The sequence below is a fragment of the Labeo rohita genome, chromosome 2, assembly GCF_022985175.1.
Source record: "Labeo rohita strain BAU-BD-2019 chromosome 2, IGBB_LRoh.1.0, whole genome shotgun sequence".
NCBI lineage: Eukaryota > Metazoa > Chordata > Actinopteri > Cypriniformes > Cyprinidae > Labeo > Labeo rohita.
In genome coordinates this window covers 8779529-8801054 of record NC_066870.1, presented here as the reverse complement: position 1 = coordinate 8801054, position 21526 = coordinate 8779529, and the positions used below count along the sequence as shown (strand labels likewise).

General features: G+C 36.3%; 1 long non-coding RNA gene across 1 annotated transcript; it reads left to right on the top strand.

Moving 5' to 3' along the window:
- Positions 1-535: 535 nt before the first annotated feature.
- Positions 536-14005, top strand: LOC127181419 (uncharacterized). Its single transcript, XR_007829775.1, has 5 exons — positions 536-620; positions 859-910; positions 1050-1340; positions 4538-4827; positions 12542-14005. It is a non-coding gene; the product is annotated as an uncharacterized LOC127181419 (long non-coding RNA).
- Positions 14006-21526: the final 7521 nt, after the last annotated feature.

Here is a 21526-nt window from a genome sequence, read left to right as displayed (position 1 = left end):
CTTTCTTCGGTTACTCTAGAGCCATGAGAAACTGCTGATAGAGTGTTTTCGAAAGCACTCCGGCGTCGCTGTCACACGTCTCCATCCATTAGTCCGGCAGGGAGAGGGGAAATGATGCGGGCCATCATTGTGTGTCGGCAGAGCCTGAGAGAGATTGCGGGGTCGGAGGAGGTGTTAGAGAGCCTCGCGGTGCTGCCGTAGAGGAAAGCGCCGGCTCCACGGGGCTTCCCTCCTCCCCGCGGGGCCACGATAGGCTGGGTGGCAGGAGGGCCGGTTGGAGGGATGAGGCCGCAGCTGTGGGGGAGGGTAGCGGCTGCGCCGAGCTCCCTTCTGCCCTCTCGCTGACAGGATCTGGTCAGTGTCCTGCCGCTGAGGGTCACGGCCCAGCTTACGAACACAAACTTATCTTCTGTACATCTGCCGGGCCGCCTGCGCAGTCAGTCTGTCTCCACGGCAGGCTGCGCTCTCTTTCCTGCAGGGGGAGGTTGGGGGATGCTTTGGTTGAGGAGAGTGACAGAGAGAGGGAGAGGGCCAGCGGGAAGGGGGGACAGAGTGGGAAACCAAGGATCTAGACCCTGCCAAGACGCTGAGCTACATGGAAAACACGAGCTGCCTCCAGGGTAACAGGCCCACTTCTGAATTTCGACAAACAAAAATAACTCGGGCGACTGGATACGTCCATTCCTCAAGCGCTGTGCGCTTTTTCTATCTGTCAGCCAGAATTCCCAGAAGCTGAGCAAACTCATTCTGGAACCTGGACTGTCTTTGAGGACTGCTAATTTGCTCTACTGTTACAAGAGAGGAAGAAACTTAATAATGCTGTTTTGCCCCAGTTATTTATCATTCCTCTCTCCACAGATGGAGATGACCTTTGAGTGACCAATGGTGAAGCTCAACCCCGGCCCTTTCGGTGACTTATTTCATCATTTGAGCGGCGTATGATTAAATTCTCATGACCTAATGCGTTGTAGAATGCCTTGGAACTGAAGTTAATGTTTTTTTTCTTTCTCTTCTTTTTTTTCATTCTACTCCCACCCTTTCCTCAGCAGAGCAAGGGAATGCTAGCTGCGTCTGCCCAGGAGAAAATGACAACTTCATTAGAAGGGCTTGGATAGAGCAGAGAGTGAGAAAACAAATGACGGTGAGCGGTGTTGATGGAGTGCAGTGAGACTAACTCTGAGGAGTTCTACCTGCCAAAACCTTCTGCCTAACCTTAACCCAGACGAGAGAATTAAGAGATGATGTATGGCTGAGAGCGTGCTATCTGATGGGAGGAGCGCTATGATTTGGGTTCTCTTCTTTTTTAGGAAGCAGTTTTGGTTCAGAGTGCTTGTTTTGTGGTAAGCCCTTGACACATGACTTGATGCTCATTGTTTTTGTCCTATGTCTTGTGAAATTAATAAGCCTCTTCCATAAAGAGCATGTTTTTAGTTTTTAAAACAAGAATTTGTATTAATTTAATTCACTGCTTTACCTTCTTATTAAGATTTGAAAACGTCAGAATCAAATCAAAGTGGTGCAATATGCAGAAAAATGCATAAATAAATATATAAGATAAAGACATCACACAGAGGACACCTGCAGACCCCCATTCATAATATTTGTTTATAAAATATTATATACACTGCCATTCAAAAGTTTGGGATCAGTAAGATTTTTTTGTGTTTTTTAAATAAATCTCTTATGCTCATCAAAGTTTCATTTATTTGATCAAAAATAAAGAAAATACAAAATAACAATACAAGTCTTTGCTATTACTTTTCATCAGTTTAACATGTCCTTGCTGAATAAAAGTATTAAACAAAAAAAAAGAAATTAATGAAAAAATAAATTGAAAAGAAAAAGAAAGAAAATATTTACTGACCCCAAACTTTGAATGGTAGTGTATAATTGTTACAAATTTTTATTGTTACAAAAAAATTATATTTTAAATAAACGATACATAAATTCTTTTTAACGATTTATTAACCAAATAATCATAAAGTCTCATAGGTTCCAAAAAAATATTAAGCAGCACAACTGTTTCCAACATGGATTTAAAAAAAAAAATCATCATATTAGAACGATTTCTGAAGTAATGCATTATAGAAATACATTCTCTTTTATATCAAAATAGCAAACTACTGTTTTAATTTGCAAAAATATTTCACAATATTAATGTTTTTTTTGTTTTTTTTTTTCTGGTATTTTTAATCAAATAAATGCAGCCTTGATGAGCAGAAAAAAAACTGATCTCAAACTTTTGAATGGTAGTGTAAAATAGATTTTAAAACTTTTTAGATTTATATATATTTATAAACTTCATAATATTTTATATTCTATTTTAAAACATATATAAATGTATATTTTGAAACTTTCTTTGTTGCACACTGTAAGAAGAAAAAATGATTCCTTTTTATACGTTCACTCTTAAAAATAAAGGTTCTTTATTGGCATCAGTGGCTCTATAAAGAACCTTGAACATTCATGGAACCTTTCAAATGCAGAAAAGATTCTTTATAGTCAAAAAACGTCCTTTAGATTTGTAAAATGTTCTTTATAATGGTTCTTTTAGGAATTGTTCAATGAAAGGTTCTGTGGGGAACCAAAAATGGTTCTTTTGGAATGTTGGTGACCCTACCTCATTTTGACAAACTGATTTTGATTTAAAAGTTAAAAAAAAAGAAAAGAAAAGAAAAAGAAAAAGAAATTAAGAAACCACACACACGTTGTGTTTCCATTTTTTATGCGGACATTCCATAGGCGTAATGTTTTTTATACTGTACAAACCGCATTTTCTATCGCCCTACACCTACCCTACACCTAAACCTAGCCCTCACAGGAGACTGTGTACACTTTTACTTTCTCAAAAAAAAAAACCTCATTCTGCATGATTTATAAGCCTGCTTTCTCATGGGGACCTAAAAAATGTCCCCACAAGGTCAAAATTGACTGGTCCTTGTACTGGTATTACGGGTATTACTATCCATAACATGATAAATACCAGGTACACACACTCACACATTTGCGAGCAATTATATATTATTAATTTGGTGATTTTATTTACAAATTAATAACAGCTAATTAGTTACGAGGGTTTCTCAGACCCTCACCTTTGATATTTTATGTATGCTTATAGAATGGGAGAAGTTCTTGTTAATGTCAGAGGTAAGTAATGATTTGTTTTATAAGGACTTAGAGGTTGTTGTTTTTCCAAGAAAGAATTATGCTGGTACAACCAGGAAACACTGTAATAAAATTTGAACAGGAGACCTATCATTAAAATGTAAAAGACCTCTTATTTGAAAGCATTATGCATTTTTCAGTCTTTGCAACTAGGGTTATCAGAGTTTAAAATGAATAAAAATTAGATTGTTTTTTTTTTTTTTTTTACCTGTACACTGGAAAAAAAAAGTAGTAACAGTCAAATCTTAACTTAAGAAACTATTAATCGAACCCTTATAAATAACTTTAATTGGTGTAACCTTGTGTAATCTTGTGTAATCTACTTCTATTCCTCGTTTCAGGTCCATATTTGAACATTATACAAAAATTACATTTCTGTTTTTTACATTTTATAATATCTCTGTTATGATCTATGACACTGATCGAACATTCGTAGGTTGATTAGCCTGGATTTCAGTCTATGGGGCTCAGGAATGCCACAAACAGGGTAGAAAAGGTCATTTGTTTCATGTTTCATGATGTGAAATACAAGATAGATAAGTCAGAGGATCAAGCTGTGTCAAAAAAGACCACTAACCACAGACTGCCCTGCATTTTCTAAAGCCCCTCTGACAAGACACTGTAGACCGAGCCATAAAACCTGTAGCGCATCACTCACTGCTCATCCACTGTACCCTATTAACCCTTCTTTGTTTTTACTTCAGTATAGGTTGTAACAATTCCGCGCAGGGCGTGGAATTTACACACTTTAAAAGGGAAGATTTTTGTCTGTGTACGTTCGTTCGTTCATTCATACATACACGTACAAAAATCTTCCCTTTTAAAGTGTGTAAATTCCACGCTCTGCACGGAATTGTTACATAGTCTCACTAGAATGTCCAAGTACGTCTAAACTTTAACCAGTCAGTCTGTGCGCTCTAGACTGCTAAAAATCTTTATGATGCACCATATGATCAGACATCAGGTGATAAGGACAGTGCACTGCATGTGATGCTGAAAATGTTTATATACTTTTCCTCCACATACTCTACATGAATTTTATGATGACTCCATAGAAATAGCCATAATGAAAAGTACATTTACAGTAACATCAACAAAATGTCAGTTTAACAGATTTCATATTGTTTGCTCTCCACATCAGCGTGTTACATGAATTATTGTGGCTGTTAAACACGGCTTGATCTAATATGGGGAAGCTACAATAAAAACGTCAAACCACTTCACGATTTATGAGTCATTGCGGTGATCTATAACTCACACCTTGAACCTGTAGGCTAAGACTCCTTACAGACATGCTAACATTTCAAAAACAAAGCACAGGGGTGTTCCCAGCATGCATTCCCTAAACATTGTTCATTTCTCTGCTTCGAAGCTTTGTGAGCTGGGGGAGAGGCTCGGATGAAATAGGGGGTGCTCAGGCTCAGCGTACATTCTGTCCTGGCTGCCTCTCTCAAGGCTGGCTGGGGCGTGTGCTGCGCCGTTTCCACCCCGTCCGTTCAAGCAGGTGCCAGGCACGGTGAGAGGCTTCAGTCCTGCAGCGCTGACCCAAGACGCCCTCAGCCAGCCGTGATGGATTCCCTCCTCCTCCAGCTACCTCCTCTGGGCCAAAAGCGTGAGCTGTAATGGGCTGGAGCCTCACATTCCTATTTATCAGTATTTGCGGTAAATGCATACATGTGCACAAACACAGCCAGATTAACACAGTGACCTGATGTAAGTTTATCCACTAGAGCACAGAGGCTTAAAAAGTATGGGGCATTTCATTAGCAATCCCCAAGGATTCACTTAGGCTTGACATCAGACAGGCTAATGCTATGGTTTAAACTACTGTTGAAGGAATAATAATGTTTTTCATTTCAGCTGTAAAGGATATAATACTTTTTAGGGTATTGCTAAGGAAATACTATGCAAGTCTTAGTTTTTTTTAGCAGTTGTTTTTAGAATGTTGTTATTTTTGAGACATAGTATGTTGACACTGTTAGTAGCAAACACAATTCACTCAAAAATGAAAAAGCATAAAAAATAGTTGCAAGTGCACTTAAAAATGCTTTGTTTTGGTTATTAGATTATTGCCTTGTTAGCCTGGCATCATGTCAACGCCAAGCTCTATTGAACTCATTTGTAAGTCATGTTTCACATGCAGAGCTCTTTTAGTGTGCCTCATAAAGTTGGTGATTATTTTAGAGCGTTTCAATTTCATGACTCATGGGTCATCGACATGGTGCTCATTTTTTATCCTATATGGTAATTGATTCCCAAATGCATTAAAAATGCAAATCACACATATAAAGAGAATGCACCTCTTAAGCATAACAGTTTTAAATGAAGTAAAAAGTATAAAGAGGGTATAAATTAAAATGCAACACTCTCTACAAGACATTTTGTAAGTTTTATGTAAATTCTACAATTGCTGAATTTGTATGGATTCGTATTCTGTTCATAATCTGCTCATATCCCCTGCTTAGGTTAGGTTTAGGGGCAGGGTTGCCAGGTTTTCACAACAAAACCCGCCCAATTGCTACTCAAAACTAGCCCCAAAGTAGCCCGATCACGTTTTAAGGAAGGTCCCCCAGTAACGTGTTCTAAAGGGGGTAAAATACGTATTTTTTGTTTCCCCTGGTACAGTTCACATTCCAGGGGCTAAATATAACATTATTGGGGCTGCTTCAACCCTCGGACATGAAAAACAACCCGCAGCAACAGTGTTAAAGTAGCCCGATTCCGCAGGTAAACCGCAGGTGAACCGCAGACTTGGCAACACTGTTTAGAGGTGAATTGTATGATAATGTTATTATGCCTTCAGATTGTGGGTTTTCGAGTGTAATTAATAAGAAATTGTGAACTCATACAATATTATGAATCCAATGAGGGAAAGGACAAGGTACAATTGATACTATAATGGATGAAGATGAATTAAAAGAATGAAAAAGTTATTAAGTAGTTTGGCATAATCTTTTAATATTTCTGTTATTATGTCAAAATTACCAGCATACTGAAACCAACATGCAGGAAATAATGCCATATAGAAGACGTTTGTAGTCTTGACTGTAACAGGTAAAATAAATATATACTTATTTTTTTAATTGGTAAGATGTTACCTGTCATGGCAAGATTAGTTTAGGCTGTAAAATGTCATGAGCAAAATTTAATAATTCATTTGTTAAAAATTTTACTTTTTTTCTCAATTATATTTTACAACTTTTTTTATTATTATTTTATTTATTTTTAAATACCATGGTTAAGATCTGTACACTCAGTGTGTAAGTAAAATATGTTGTTACTTTTTACACCACATGGTACTTTTTGGTACTTACACCACATAATATTTTTATTGATGTTGTGTTTAAACATTTCTTGAAATAATAATAGAGCTTAGTAAGGGGTTACACTTTATTTTAAGGTGACGTTACAGTGTAATAAACACGTAATAATATTACTTAACTACATGTTCTTACTATTGGGTTAGGGTTTGGTTTAGGGTTAGTTGCAATTAAATATGTATAATTTGTATTATTTATAATTAATAATTATTATAGTAACTACATGTGTAACTAAGTGTTACCAAGAAAGGTAATAGCAAAATGTCTATTGCATAAGCAAAAAAATCTAAATATTGTGAAAATCACCTTTAAAGTTATCCAAATGAAGTTCAATGCATATTACTAATTTTTTTGCTTTTTTTTGCTATTGCTACAAATATACCTGTGATACTTAAGACTGGTTTTGTGGTCCAGGGTCACATATGTGTGTACTGTGTATATTTATATGTATATATAAATACACACTCATACATGTGTATATTTATAAAATATTTACCTGTGTGTTTATCATGGGTCAGGCCTGTTTTGGCAGGAAAAGGGGGACCAACACAGTAATACCACCTTCTAATATTGTGTTGGTCCCCCTTTTCCTGCCAAAACAGGCCTGACCCATCGAGGTATGGATTCCACTAGACCCCTGAAGGTGTGCTGTGGTATCTGACACCAAGATGTTAGCAGCATATCCTTTAAGTCCTGTAAGTTGCAAGGTGGGGCCTCCATTGATAGGACTTGTTTGCTGAGCACATCCCACAGATGCTCAATTGGATTGAGATCTGGGGGATTTGGAGGCCAAGTCAACACCTCAAACTTGTTGTTGTGCTCCTCAAACCACTCCTAAACCATTTTTGCTTTGTGGCAGGGCGCATTATCCTGTAGATAGAGGCCACGTCCACCAGGGAACACCATTTCCATGAAAGGGTGTACATGGTCTGCAACAATGCTTAGGTAGGCGGTACGTATCAAAGTAATATTTACATGAATGGCAGGACCCAAGTTTTCCTAGCAGAGCATTGCCCAAACCATCACACTGGGTTCTTCTCAATATCCCTCCTTGTCTCCTCACTCCTCTATCCTCCATCCTATGCCCTGGAAACTGATTGAGCTCAGCCATCTTGTAGGACATCTCAATTTTCTAATTACACCGCGAAGAGGTGATGATTGAGGAGTGAGGAGGCTTCCTGAGGAGTCATGAGCGAGGATACACAGGTGTATCCTTTGTGGAAGTGTCCCCCTTCACATCTGTCGTAATAATTTACATTTATATTTTACCTTTGCAGTTTAATTAATGTCATATATTTAAACAGGGCATCTTGCTTTATTTATTATGAATGCCTTAAATAACAAACTTTAACAACATATGAGCAGATCCGTTTAGCGCAGCTGATGATGCTTTGAAGTGATGCTTGAGTGGTCAAGAATATCCCAATGTTCATCCTTTGATTCCTCCGTCCTCGCATCTTTTCCTTGCATCCTCCTCGTATCCTGAAGGGGTGGAGCTAAGACGCGAAGAAAGGAAGCAAGGAAAGGAAACAAGGATGCACAAATAAGAAATAAGAAATAAGAAGCGCCCACTGCCTCTGCTGGCTTGCCCCCGTCCTATAGTGGATCCTGGTGCCATGTGTTCCCCAGGTAAGTGACGGGTCATCCACGTGATATAAAAGAAAATGTAATTTGTCAGACCAGGCCACCTTCTTCCATTGTTCCGTGGTCCAGTTCTGATGCTCACTTGCCCACTGTTGGTGCTTTTGGCAGTGGACAGGGGTCAGCATGGGTATCCTGACTGGTCTGCAGCTATGCAGCCCCATACACAACAAACTGCGATGCACTGTGTATTCAGACACCTTTCCATCCGAAGCAGCATTAAAGGAGAAGTCAAGAACAAAAATTTACAGATAATGTACTAACCCCTTTGCCATCCAAGACGTTCATGTCTTTCTTTCTTCAGTTGTAAAGAAATTATGTTGAGTAAAACATTTCAGCATTTTTCTCCATATAATGGACTTTTATGGTGCCCTGAGTTTGAACTTCCAAAATGCAGTTTAAATGTGGCTTCAAACGATCCCAAATGCGGTTGTAAATGATCCCAGCCAAGAAAGAGGGGTCTTATCTAGCAAAACAATCGGTTATTTTAATTTTAAAAAATACAATTTAAATACTTTTTAATCTCAAATGCTCATCTTGTCTTGCTCTGCCGGAACTCTGTGTATTCTGGCTCAAGACAGTTAGGGTACGTCGAAAAACTCCAAACGTATTTTCTCCCTCAACTTCAAAAATCATTTTAAAATCATCCTACATCTGCTGCAGAAGTACCGACCCAGTCTATGCAAAGTAAACATGTAATGAAGATCAAACAACCTTAACAAAAAGGTAAAACAGTGATATAGGACGATTTTGAAGTTGAGGGAGAACATGAGATGGGAGTTTTTCAACATACCCTAACTGTCATGAACCGGAAAAAAACAGAATTCAGGCAGCGTAAGACGAGACAAGCGTTTGACATTGAAAAGTATATAAATTGTATTATTTTTATGAAAATAACCGATCGTTTCGCTTGATAAGACCTTTCTTCCTACAACCGCATTTGGGATCATTTGAAGCCGCATTTAAACTGCATTTTGGAAGTTCAAACTTCAGGAAAAATCCTGAAATATTTTCCTCAGAAAATATAATTTCTTTACGACTGAAGAAAGAAAGACATGAACATCTTGGATGACAAGGGGGTGAGTACGTTATCTGTAAATCTGTGTTCTGGAAGTGGACTTCTCTTTTAACTTCTTGAGCAATTTGAACTACCGTAGCTCGTCTGCTGGATCGGACCACAGACCCTGTCACCAATTCACCACTGTTCCTTCCTTGAACCACTTTTGATAGATACTGACCACTGCAGACCGGGAAAACCCCATAAGAGCTCCAGTTTTGGAGATGCTCTGACCCAGTCATCTAGCCATCACAATTTGGCCCTTGTCAAACTCACTCGAATCCTTATGCTTGCCCATTTTTCCTGCTTCTAACCCACAACTTTGAGGACACCTGTTGCCTAATATATCCCACCCACTAACAGGTGCCATGATGTTTTGCCTGATCGGTGTATACAACTGATTTATATTACATATATTTCTTAAATATATACATGTATGTGTATTTATATAAATATACACAGCACACAAACTTTTATTTTGGATGCAATTAATCATGATTAATTGATTTAATCAGCACTGGTTATAATTCAACGTTTGAACAATTATACTAATGATCCTTATCCAAATTAGTGTCAAAGACCAGAAAAAGGACATGTTGTTTAAGATCAAACAGCTTTCAACAGAGATCGGAATGAATGAATCATTGATCATTGACAGATTGTATTTCAGGGGAAAAGGTCACACGGCATAAAAGTCAATGAAACGTATTGCATGGATTTCTATGCAGCACATATTTTAAGGCACTAAACCAATACATTTGACACAGTTCTTTGAACACAGCACACAGTACAGTCATCCCCATGGCTGTGGAATGCACAGGTCTTCTTCCTCTCTACATGCTGACTCATAACATACTTCTTCCTTTTGTTACTGAAGGACTGCTGTTTTTGCCCACTCACTTGCGTGGGCTTTTCCTCACACTTATAGGCGGCTGTTACAGTAAACTTAGCATCTATACACTGACCTTCCCAGTGAACCAGCTGCTACTGTTTTCACCTCAGACTTCCCCCATAAATCCTCCACCATGTTTCCTCTTAGCCACCCAAATGTGGCCCCATTCGTGGCCCTTTATTGTTTCATCCAGTGTCCCCATCCTGCCATGCTTCATTTTACCTGAAATCAAAATATTCTCCAAACAGTAAGGCTGGGTCTTTTCCCCAAGAAGGGATTTTTATGAAATGTGAGGTGTTTTTGTTCTACAAGTGTCACTATGTGTTCACATGTGTACAGTCAGTGGCTAATGTATGTTGTTTTTTTGAATGCAAAGTGAAAGTGAATGCCAGAAGATCTCTTTTAAAGGCAATGACTTGGAAAAACAACTTTAGAAAACTGTAGTGGAGTGAATGATATTAAATTAATGGAGCATGGGAAACATTCTGAGCATAATTTCTTTGTGAGGTCTAGGCTGTACCTTTTCACACTGTGAGACAACAGCTCTGTTCCCAATCCTAGTTAGCTGCCTACAGAGATAGCATTTTAAAGTATCATTCTTATAAAGACAATTCAAATAGAAGGCAATCCTACAACGCAGGGTTAATTGTAACACATGTGGTTTAAATATTTCCACACACGCCAGCATAATCAAATTTACGGTATTTACTAGTTGCCATAGCAACACTATACAGAGAAAAAAGTGTGCCAAAATTCAAAAGCCTTTTGAAAATATCGCTGAATATTTATTTTATCATAGTAAACATACATTTAATACATACATTTGGCTGAAATAAATTTTTCATCTCAGTTTTTAGTATTCATTTAAAATGAGACAAATATGCTATTATTTTAATCACCAATCTGTTATTTATGAGTTTAAATAGTTCATTAATGCTTGGCAAACCAGCAGAAGAAACCAGTTTTAAATTCCAGTCGCGCTGATGGGGAACGTTGTAACACTGCGCTACAATGTGCTCCGCTATATTAAACTATGCTATTCTATGACATTAGCGATGTAATTTCCACTATTTACTTTTATCGATTTTAACCACAAGAAACAGGCGAATTAAGACTGACAATCGATGTTTAATGTTGAGAAATTATTATTTCAAGAAATGTAAAGCATGTTGGTTTGTTTATGTGTCTCGTGTTCTATGAGAGCTGTGTTTGGAGGGAGGGGAGTGTTTTTCTGAATGTCTGTATGTGTTTCATCTATTTGCGCACATTGTTTTGAACTATACTGCTGTGTTTTGCGATCAGGGTCGTCCCACGCATGGTTGCAATGTGTTCATTGTAAACCTCAAAAATGAGACTTTTTTTTAATTCTTGAAAAAAAAAACATTATGTTATTTGAATAAGTTAATAATTTTATTTTATTGACAAAATCTTTTAGTTTGTCGTGTATATTTTTTTCATTCGATCAGATAACATTTTAAGCTGTCATATGGTCATGTTACAATGTGCCCCTCATATGTTAAAATATACCCCACATACGGGGCATGTCGTCACTTTTCACTTCCTTTCTTTTGAGGTAAATAACGAAAAACCTATACACTGTAATTATGAAACAAAGTGACATGTTAGTACTAGACAAGTGTGAAATTAATGTGGATAAAAAAATTATACTCTGAACCCCGTAAATGAATCCAAGATGACAATTTACACAAAGCAATACATATATAATAAAAGTATAAAAACAGTCATTAGCCATTAAAACAGCTTTTAGCTTTGTCTATGGTAAACACTGTTACACTGTAAAAAATTTCCCTGTAAATAAACGGTAATCTACTGGCAGCTGTGGTTGCCAGCATCTTACTGTAAAAATATGGTGTGCTACTGTTTTTGAAATTAACAGCAAAATGCCGTTTTGTCATCTACAGTATACAACTGTAAATTAGCAGCATATATCTGTTAAATTACATACTTAGCAACATGCTAATACCAATCTCATGCACTTCCTGGACCAAACTGAAATATATATTTTTAGTGTTACTGATAATAAGAAAAGTTTATGAGACCATTTTTGTTCTGTTCATGTTCTGACTGGAAATATGTTATTACAGTGAGAGTTTGACAGTTTTGAGCCTTTTTTTTTTTACCGTGCAATTAAAACAATGTCAAAAGACCTCAAATTGTGGTTTTCAGCTCTTTTTATCTCATCCTTAAAAGGCTTAAAAGGCAGCTATATATTTTCTATGAAGAGCTAATTTATGCTGTGAAGTATTATAAGTATTAGTATGTGAAGTATTATATTACATTAATAATATATTATGTTTTAAATATTATTTGGCAAATGTTTAGTTACTATTATTTTTTTACTTCTTTTTTTAGTAACTGTAGTACTGTGGTGAGATGTTTTTATTATAATTACATTTGCATCTATTAAGTTTAATCTTATTTTTGTTATTTCTTTATTTCCCACAGACCCCCTAGCACTCGCTTGCAGCCACAGTATGAAAACCAATGACTTATTTGCTCCCATGATGGTCAGGATGCTGCCTAAGAAGAATGTTGCCTATGTAGGCAGTAGTCAACAAGGCACCTCAGTAGGTTTTGGAACAGAGCTCATGTGTGCCAACTTGAGTGTCTCCCATCAACTGCTCGCTTATTTTCTTCAAATGAATACAAATGAATGTTTTCATTTCGAGCTGAACAGTGAAGTATGTTATCACAGGACTGCTTTCCTCCACACAAGAGAAGAGAAAACAAATACAGATTCAAACCGTTTTCAAAAATGCTATTCCATTATGACTAAATTGTTATAATGTTGTAGTTGTGTGCAGGAGTGATGGTGTGATTAATATGGTCAGCTCTCATCTGACAGCTTTATGAAGTGCCTCAGTTACCACCATTGCAAGAGGTCATGACCTTACATGTAACACATGATCATTAGACTATTAACTTACATCATGGAGAAATTTTGTATTGTTTAATTTAGTTTGATAAATGATGAATATTTTACATAATATATTATTGAAACCGGAGGATTTTTTTCTCACACAAATTCCCCAAGCTGTTTGCTGTTACGCAAACTACTTTTATTATTTTTGTTATAACATAATGATTTTTTCCCCCTTATTTCAAAATCAAATAAGAATACTTCTAATGCTGAAGTAAAGCATATTGTATAGTAAAATATATGAACCTTTAGAAAAAACTGGTCAGTTAGAGTTTTTAAAATGATATGATAATCTAATTTTCAAGGAATTCAGACTCATGCCAGGAATATGTCAGACTTGTGTATGTTTTTGGGGGAGCTTATATTGGGGGGGAAGGTGAGGAGGTTTCCTAAATGTTGAACGATCACATTGCAATGGCAATGTTTATATCACTGTCATGATTCTATAGTACTGCTGCTTGAGATGAGTGTAAGGTGAATAGTGAATTTGGCTCCATAAAATGTGTCTATGATTAAAAATGTTTTTCAAATGTTTTTCAAGTTCTTAGAACTTGTGCTTTTGTATTCAGACTGATTTTATATAGTTCTGAAAAGAGTTAAAAAAAAAAAAATCTTGGTAATGTCTGAAGTGTACACATCTTAGATGTTTTACACATCTCTTAAACACACACACATACACAAAACGTAAATCGTGAATTATTCATTCAAAAATTAATTTTAAGGGAATTGCACCACATAACATTTTACAAGCTGGAAATACTGATCCAATAATGGTTCTAGTGCCAGCTGTGGTCCAATCTCCTTAAAACTGTGTGCTTGTTTAGAATCACCTGTCCCATGTGCTCAGCAGGTTTTGTAAAATTGTAAGTTTTCTTTTAGGCTTTATAGGATTCTGGGTAAATTTGTATAGGCCCCTTTTCTAAACTACCCTGTTATAGCAAAGTTGTTTGGAAGGAGGAATTCTATTATATGGCATGAATATCGTGTGTATGTTTACAGCTTTGAAGTGGTGAGTGGCTGATTCCTTTCAAATTTATCACAGACCTTTGAGGCAGTGAGTCAAGCAGCCCCACCGAGTTTCGTTCCAAACGGCCTCCGTTAACCTTGTCTAATAGGTGCTCAAACTTCATCAGCCAGTGGCGCCAATGTTTTTTTAAGATACGCAAATGTCCTTACAGACACTTGTGGGACTTTGGAGTAAGACTGTGCATAGCAATTTTCATGTCGATAGGACAAATGGTTGCGTAGGTATAGACATTTTTATGTTTTTTCCCTTTTATGGCGCCAAGTGACCAAGCTCCGCGATTTTTGTTCTGTGACCTCAGATCGAGCTCTTGCATAAGTGTTCTGAGTTTGGAGAAGATATCTCATTCCGTTCAGGAGTTATAGACATTTTATTAAAAGTGGCCCTGCCCCTTTTGAATGTTTTGACATCCCTTTGCGATGGTGAGTCGAAAGTTTGACTTTTTTTTAAGGTGAAAAACCTAGGACTAGTTTGCAAAAGTGGGTCAAAAAATCCAAAATACCTGGAAATTTTGCATGCGATCGAATCCCGCGTGAGCCAAGGATTCCAATGACATAAGACACTTGAGCCTGCGACTGATGGTTTATAAACCATATAAACTCCTATTGGAGTTATGAGCGACTTCGTACTTTTGATTGCTGTAGCACCCGTATCAGGCCGATTGGGGAGAACCTTGGTGACTCTGTCAGCGGTGTGAGTACTACCATCCCTCCAAGTTTGAAGTCTCTACAACTTTCGGTTTGGTCTGCATGATCAGTTTTATGTGGAGATCACTAATCCTTGGCCATTCTAAAAATCACAACGCGCTTCAACCCCTAATAATAATAACATGACATACTAGGGCAGAAAAAATCTACTTTTCGATTGAAAAAGTTTATTGAAGTCAAAAATACAAAAAAGAGAAAAAAATCATGTGTTGTTTGTTGAGTATCATATTTGATGGCCTACCATTATGGCTCATATTGTATGATATAAAACAATATAGAGTTAAGGGAGAAGTCCACTTCCAAAACAAAGATTCACATATAATGTACTCACCCCCTTGTCATCCACGATACTCATGTCTTTCTTTCTTTAGTCCTAAAGAAATTATGTTTTTTGAGGAAAACATTTCAGCATTTTTCTCCATATATTAGACTGATATGGTGCCCTGATTTTGAACTTCCAAAATTCAGTTTAAATGCGGCTTCAAACGATCCCAAATGCAGTTGTAAATGATCCCAGCTGAGAAACGATCAGCTATTTTCATAAAAATAATACAATTTATATACTTTTTATTTGTCAAACGCTCGTCTTGTCTTACTCTGCCTGGACTGTTTTTGTTGTGGGTCATGACAGTTAGGGTATGTCTCCCATCTCATGTTCTCCCTCAACTACCTTTTTTGTTAAGGGTGTTTGATCTTCTTTGCACGTTCACTTTACAAGACTGTGTCGGTACTTCTGCAGCAATGTAGGATAATTTTGAAATTATTTTTGAAGTTCAGGGAGAAAATACGATTGGAGTTTTTCGACACACCCTAACTATTTTGAGCCAGAATACACAGAGCAAGGCAGAACAAGGCAAAAAGAGCGTTTGAGATTAAAAATTATTTATTGTATTTTTTAATGAAAATAACCAATTGTTTCACTAGATAAGACTCTTCTTCCTTGGCTGGGATTGTTTACAACCGCATTTGGGATCGTTTTAAGCCGCATTTAAACTGCATTTTGGAAGTCTAAAATCGGGGCACCGTACCTGTCCATTATATGGAGAAAAATGATGACATTTTTCCTCAAAAAACATAATTTCTTTACAACTGAGGAAAGAAAGACATAAACATCTTGGATGACAAAGGGGTGAGTACATCATATGTAAATCTTTGTTTTGGAAGTGGACTTCTTCTTTAACACTTAAGGAGAAAATTAAAAAAAAATAATTTTATTCAGAGGCCCAACCTAAGCAAACATATGCAATTTGGTGCAGTTTCTGATATTTTTATGAAATTCTAAAATTCTGCCTATGATGTAAATCAGGAGATCTTTTAGCAGACTACTTATAAAGTGTGCATGCAATTATCAGTTATCAGTCATAATAAGTCTTACTAAAATGCTATTTAAATAATTTGTTTTATGATCAAAGCTCTGTAGTTTTTTTTGTGGAGTCAAAACAATAAAATTGTGATGACTGAGAGATGTCTGAGTACAATTTAACTTTCCTCAAAAGTCTGAGGTATCATATTTGAGACTGACTTTTAAACATGACTTTTCTTAATAATTATGTATGGATAATCAAGTAACTGGTAAAAGTATAGAAAAAAGTATTAACAATATAAAAAGTATTCTTACATTTACTTGCTTATAAAAAATCAGTAAAGATTTCATAGCAAAAAGGCATGTATACTGAAACCTGAAGAGGGATGTTTCAGTATTATTCAAAAAGGCATGTAATATATGGTGTACGAGAGTTTTTCCAGCAATTTTTTCATCAATTTAGAAGACTTACAATATGTATTAAATATTATACAGCAGGCTTTAGAACAGGGGTGTCAAAACTCCAGTCCTGGAGGGCCACAGCCCTGCACAGTTTAGATACAATCCTAATTAAACACACCTGATCCAACTAATCAAGTAGTTCAGGCTTAATTGAAAACTGCATAGTATGTGTGTTGGAACAAAACTCTGCAGGGCTGCGGCCCTCCAGGAACTGAATTTGACACCTTTAGAGTAAAATCATTGTATAAATTAATTATATGTACATAATGAGTCATATCATTATAGCAATGTCTATGAAAAATATTTGTACACACGTTTCAATATTATCAATATTTTTCCAATACTGGTATCCATTCAACCCAACTAAGCTCAAAATGTGTCTTCAGCTGAAGTGGACTAATATAAATCTCTCGAGTTTGAGAGCCAGGCCTGACCTGTACTGTTGGCCCCCATGAGCCTTTGTTTGGCAGACGCCTCTGCTTCTCCTTTCATCCTCCCTTGAGATAAATCCCTTGATGGACCTTCTCGACTCTGGTTGAAAGTGCAGCGCAGCCGCCATACATCACAGTGGAGCTGGTGCGTTTGATGTGGGGCTGCTGTGGCCCACGGGTGGGCTGGAGATGGACTTCCTCAGCGTTCCCCCTTGAAACTCGCTCATCAATCCTGCGATCTGACCGCAGATCTCCCTCTGCCCGGCCACCTCTGCCCTCTTGACCACAGAGAAGCAACAACAAGAACGCTCAGCGTCAGACTGTGTGACGTTAGGGCAGAAGCAGCTATCCGTCACTCCGATTAGGCTCCTGAAAGTACATAAATCAAGACTTAAATTGGTATCTGATTAAAACAACTTGCGCACATTTCTAACAGTACTGTCTGATACTACGTGGCTCCTAATTTTCTTAGGCACTCCCAAAACAAATGTATTTAAAAATAAACTTCAGTCACATCACGAGTCACATTTTACTCCCTGAAGCCAACTGATAAGAACAGACATACTGATAGTTTAGATAAATCACTTTCATTTTCAGTTCCACAAGATCCCAGTTATTCAGCTTCATATTCCCAACCATCTGCTGTCAGAAAACCATCAGCAATATTTTTGTTCTTTCTCCTCCAATCAACGTGAAGCAGCTGCCACACCGTGTGCATCATGACTTACAATGAGGTGCCAAAATCACTTGAGGGGGAGGAAACCCCACACAAACACAGGAAGTGCTGCATTTCACACACAGGGACAGCGAGTCTGAGGTCTGTGCTCTGCTCCACTGATTTAGGGATAAGATTAACCTGGCCGAGAGTACTTTATTGTTGCTCGTGACAGCATAGCCTCTAAAACCGCTGCGAAAAGTTGTGTTATTCTGGTGCATTATGAGACTGAGGAAGTAATAAAACAGTACAGAATGTGCAACCAATTGAAGATGTCAAATTATGAGTGGAAAGTGAAAGTAGGTCTTGTTTTATTGATGTTTAATGTTGATGTTTGACTTTGTCTGTCTAACACAATAGTCTTTGCAACTTTTTTGTCCCCGAAACCATGGCTGATATGCAGATTCTGGCCCGAAAGAGAAAAAAGGAAAAACATCACTAAACAGCTTCTGTTGTGAAGGAGTTGCTTACGTATTTCTTCGCTTGAGGATCTGTCATTACCATAACATGGTTAACTCAGCATGTTAGAATAATGTCATTGACCTGAGTGCTTCTAACCGAGGAAGGTTATCAGTGGGGAAGAATTCTGACCAGATGACAGAGCAAAGGGACCACCCACTGTTTCTGGAGCATGGATGTTGTAGTCCACATTTACAAGAATTTAATTCTGTTATCTCCTTTATTTAGTTGTAATTTAGTAATTCTAATCATATTTGGAATTAGAATTAGATATTCTAATCAACAGTTTAACAATAATTTGTTAATTTGTACATGAACATCTGTTTTACTCCAAGAGTTTAGGTGTAATGTATGTACATGTAGAAATAAAAGTGTATATTTTGACCATTTTAAATCAGCTTTTTGCCCTTCACTTAAGTTGTCCTGCAGAATGACAAATTCATTTTTAAAAAATACAAATATTCCATGTAGTCTCCCAGCTCAAAAAGCTGTTTTAGATGGGAGTAACTATCCTCACATGTAACTAGCTGTGTACATGATATTACAAATCGCAATATTCCCAAATTGCACCACACTCTTTTCACTCATGTCCTTCATATAAACGCCTCCTGTGAGCTAGGGAACTGATTGAGAAAAAATTCCAGAGTATCTGTTACAAACAGCAAATGAACTTGAATGTCAAATATTTCGTCACTGGTTTATATCACCTCCCTCATTCATTTCAACGCTGGAATCTATCTCACTCGCACCATTATCGGGGGAAAATAACAATTTAAACGTTTAGGCTACACTCTTGCGCCATCTAGTGAACACCTTAAAGAAATCATTCTTTAAGCGCCACATCACGTCCAGGTATATGGGTAATTCTATAATTGGAGATACATTTGGCATTTCAAAAAAGTTAAAAGCAAAACTGTTCACTAACTGGTCACTTTTAAGTATCTTATTGAAAACATATGTGACCCTGGACCACAAAACCAGTCTTAAGTAGCACGGGTATATTTGTAGCAATAGCCAAAAATACATCGGATGGGTCAGATTTATCGATTTTTCTTTTATGCCAAAAATCGTTAGGATATTAAGTAAAGATCATGTTCCATGAAGATATTTTGTACATTTCCCACCGTAAATATATCAAAACTTAATATTTGATTAGTAATATGCATTGCTATGAACTTCATTTGGACAGCTTTAAAGGTGATTTTCTCAGTATTTTGATTTTTTTTTTGCACCATCAGATTCCAGATTTTCAAATAGTTTAATCTCGGCCAAATATTGTGCAACAAATCATACATCAACAGAACACTTATTTATGCAGCTTTCAGATGATGTATAAATCATCTGATATAAATAAATTTACACTTATGACTGGTTTTGTGGTCCAGGGTCACATATTTAGTTTTAATAATTCAGTGCTTGCCAAACATAAGTTACTTCCTTTTTTTTTTTTAATTTTACTGAAAAAAAAAAACAGATGTCTTTATGGTATTGTTGTCAGCTTTGTTACGAACAGATTAGGCAATGTGTAGAAATAATAATTAGTCATAACAGGGAAATTCCTTCTTGTTTCATTAGACAAACAGTCCTTACATTCCAGCACTTGAAACTGAGATAATATTTCACCTATTCATAGCTTAAAAAATTAAATAAATACCTAAATAATGTCTTCACAGAGCCGTCCACTTAGAGCAAATATTTTTCATCTGAAAATGTATTATATACAATATCCAGTAAAAAAAAAAAAGGGGGCTGTTGAAATATTATAAGGGTGCAGAAGAGATTTTCTCATTTTATGAGATTTTAAACAACAATTTTATAGTTTTTAGTGAAAATAGTTTCAAACAGAGTTGATATTTCACTAATTTAAAGGCAAAGTATGGTAGGATAACAGAGTTGATGCAAGATTTACAGACACATTTGTATAAGAAGAAAGTTATATTTAAAAAAAAATAATGTTGTAGAATTATGTAAATGACTCTAGAGCAAAAGTACAATAAAATATGTGGATTACACAATGATACATGATGGAAAAATGCACTAATTCAGACAACAAGAAATCATGATTTTCAGCTATTTAAGACACTTTATTGCAGAAATTATTATATTGTTATGGACTGTAATGTAATATAATTAATAACAATGAGTAACACATTATTAAAATAATTGAAAATATAACCATTTGACCTGTAAATGGCAACATCTAATATTTCTGCTGGAAGGCTTTTTTTTTTTTTGGTTATTTACTTATATATTGGTAAATTATATGTATCAGCTGTATTTCACTTGCTATTTATTTTATTGTTTTGTTTTTTTTTTGTCTGAGTTAATATGATAGGTGGTTTGTGGAAGGGATTAATAATGGGCAATATCTTATTGTTCACCTTGTTATCATTATTCAGTCTGTACTGTCACACAAAAGACCAATAAAAAGATTTGAAGTGAAATATAACCATTTGAGAAAAGCAGGGGGAAAAAAGAATGACTTCGGACACCAAATGCATCTGCAATTATAGAATCACCCATATGCATATAACCTGATAATCCTCTAGATGGCGCTGTAATGTTGAAAAAAAATAAAACATCCAGTCTTCTAGGGCAGCTAGGAAGTTGAACAGTCAGTAAACATTTGCTCTTGTAATAACTGTGCCATCATGTGGAGTTTTGCCATTTCAGCTTAGGTAGCTAAATTGGATTTAAGAGGAATCTATTGAACACTCACACAGTTTTTTATACTCATTTGATATTCAGTAACTAAATCATCATAGGCTACACAGATGGACAGTCCAGCTTGAAATATTAGATATGTTTTGGAACATGGTTGCCAAACCAAGAAATTCTGCAAGCTTCCTCATTAAGTATGCTTACCTGTATTGGATGTGTACTTGTGGTGTACTTCATGACTATAACCTTTATAATGTATTGTATAACATACCAAGGCACATCTATTAGCATATTTGTGTGTTAGGCTATGATATTACATTTAAAGTTAATATATTACTAAACAACTTCATCATTACAAATATATAGGCCTATACATGACAATGACATACACATTTTAATAGAAATGACAGAAAAGTATATCTTTGCTTACCATGAATCAGTACATTTCGTCAGTACATTCTACTTTAACCCTTTTTCAAAGACAATGGAATGAATTATAGAATTGCATATAAAGATACACTTAAGCAAGGGTACACAGTTATGTAAAAATACCAATGTAAAATTCAATACTTATTAAATGTTTAAAAGTGTTAAGAAGGGAGCAAGTCTATTCCCAGTTGTTTGAGGTGAAGTGAAATGTTATTTGAACATACAATAACGATATCTAAAAGGGCATCAAGATCTCGTGCTACCTCGGACTGTTCGTCCCTGAAATGTTTACTTTTTTATGTAATTTTTAATGTCCTGT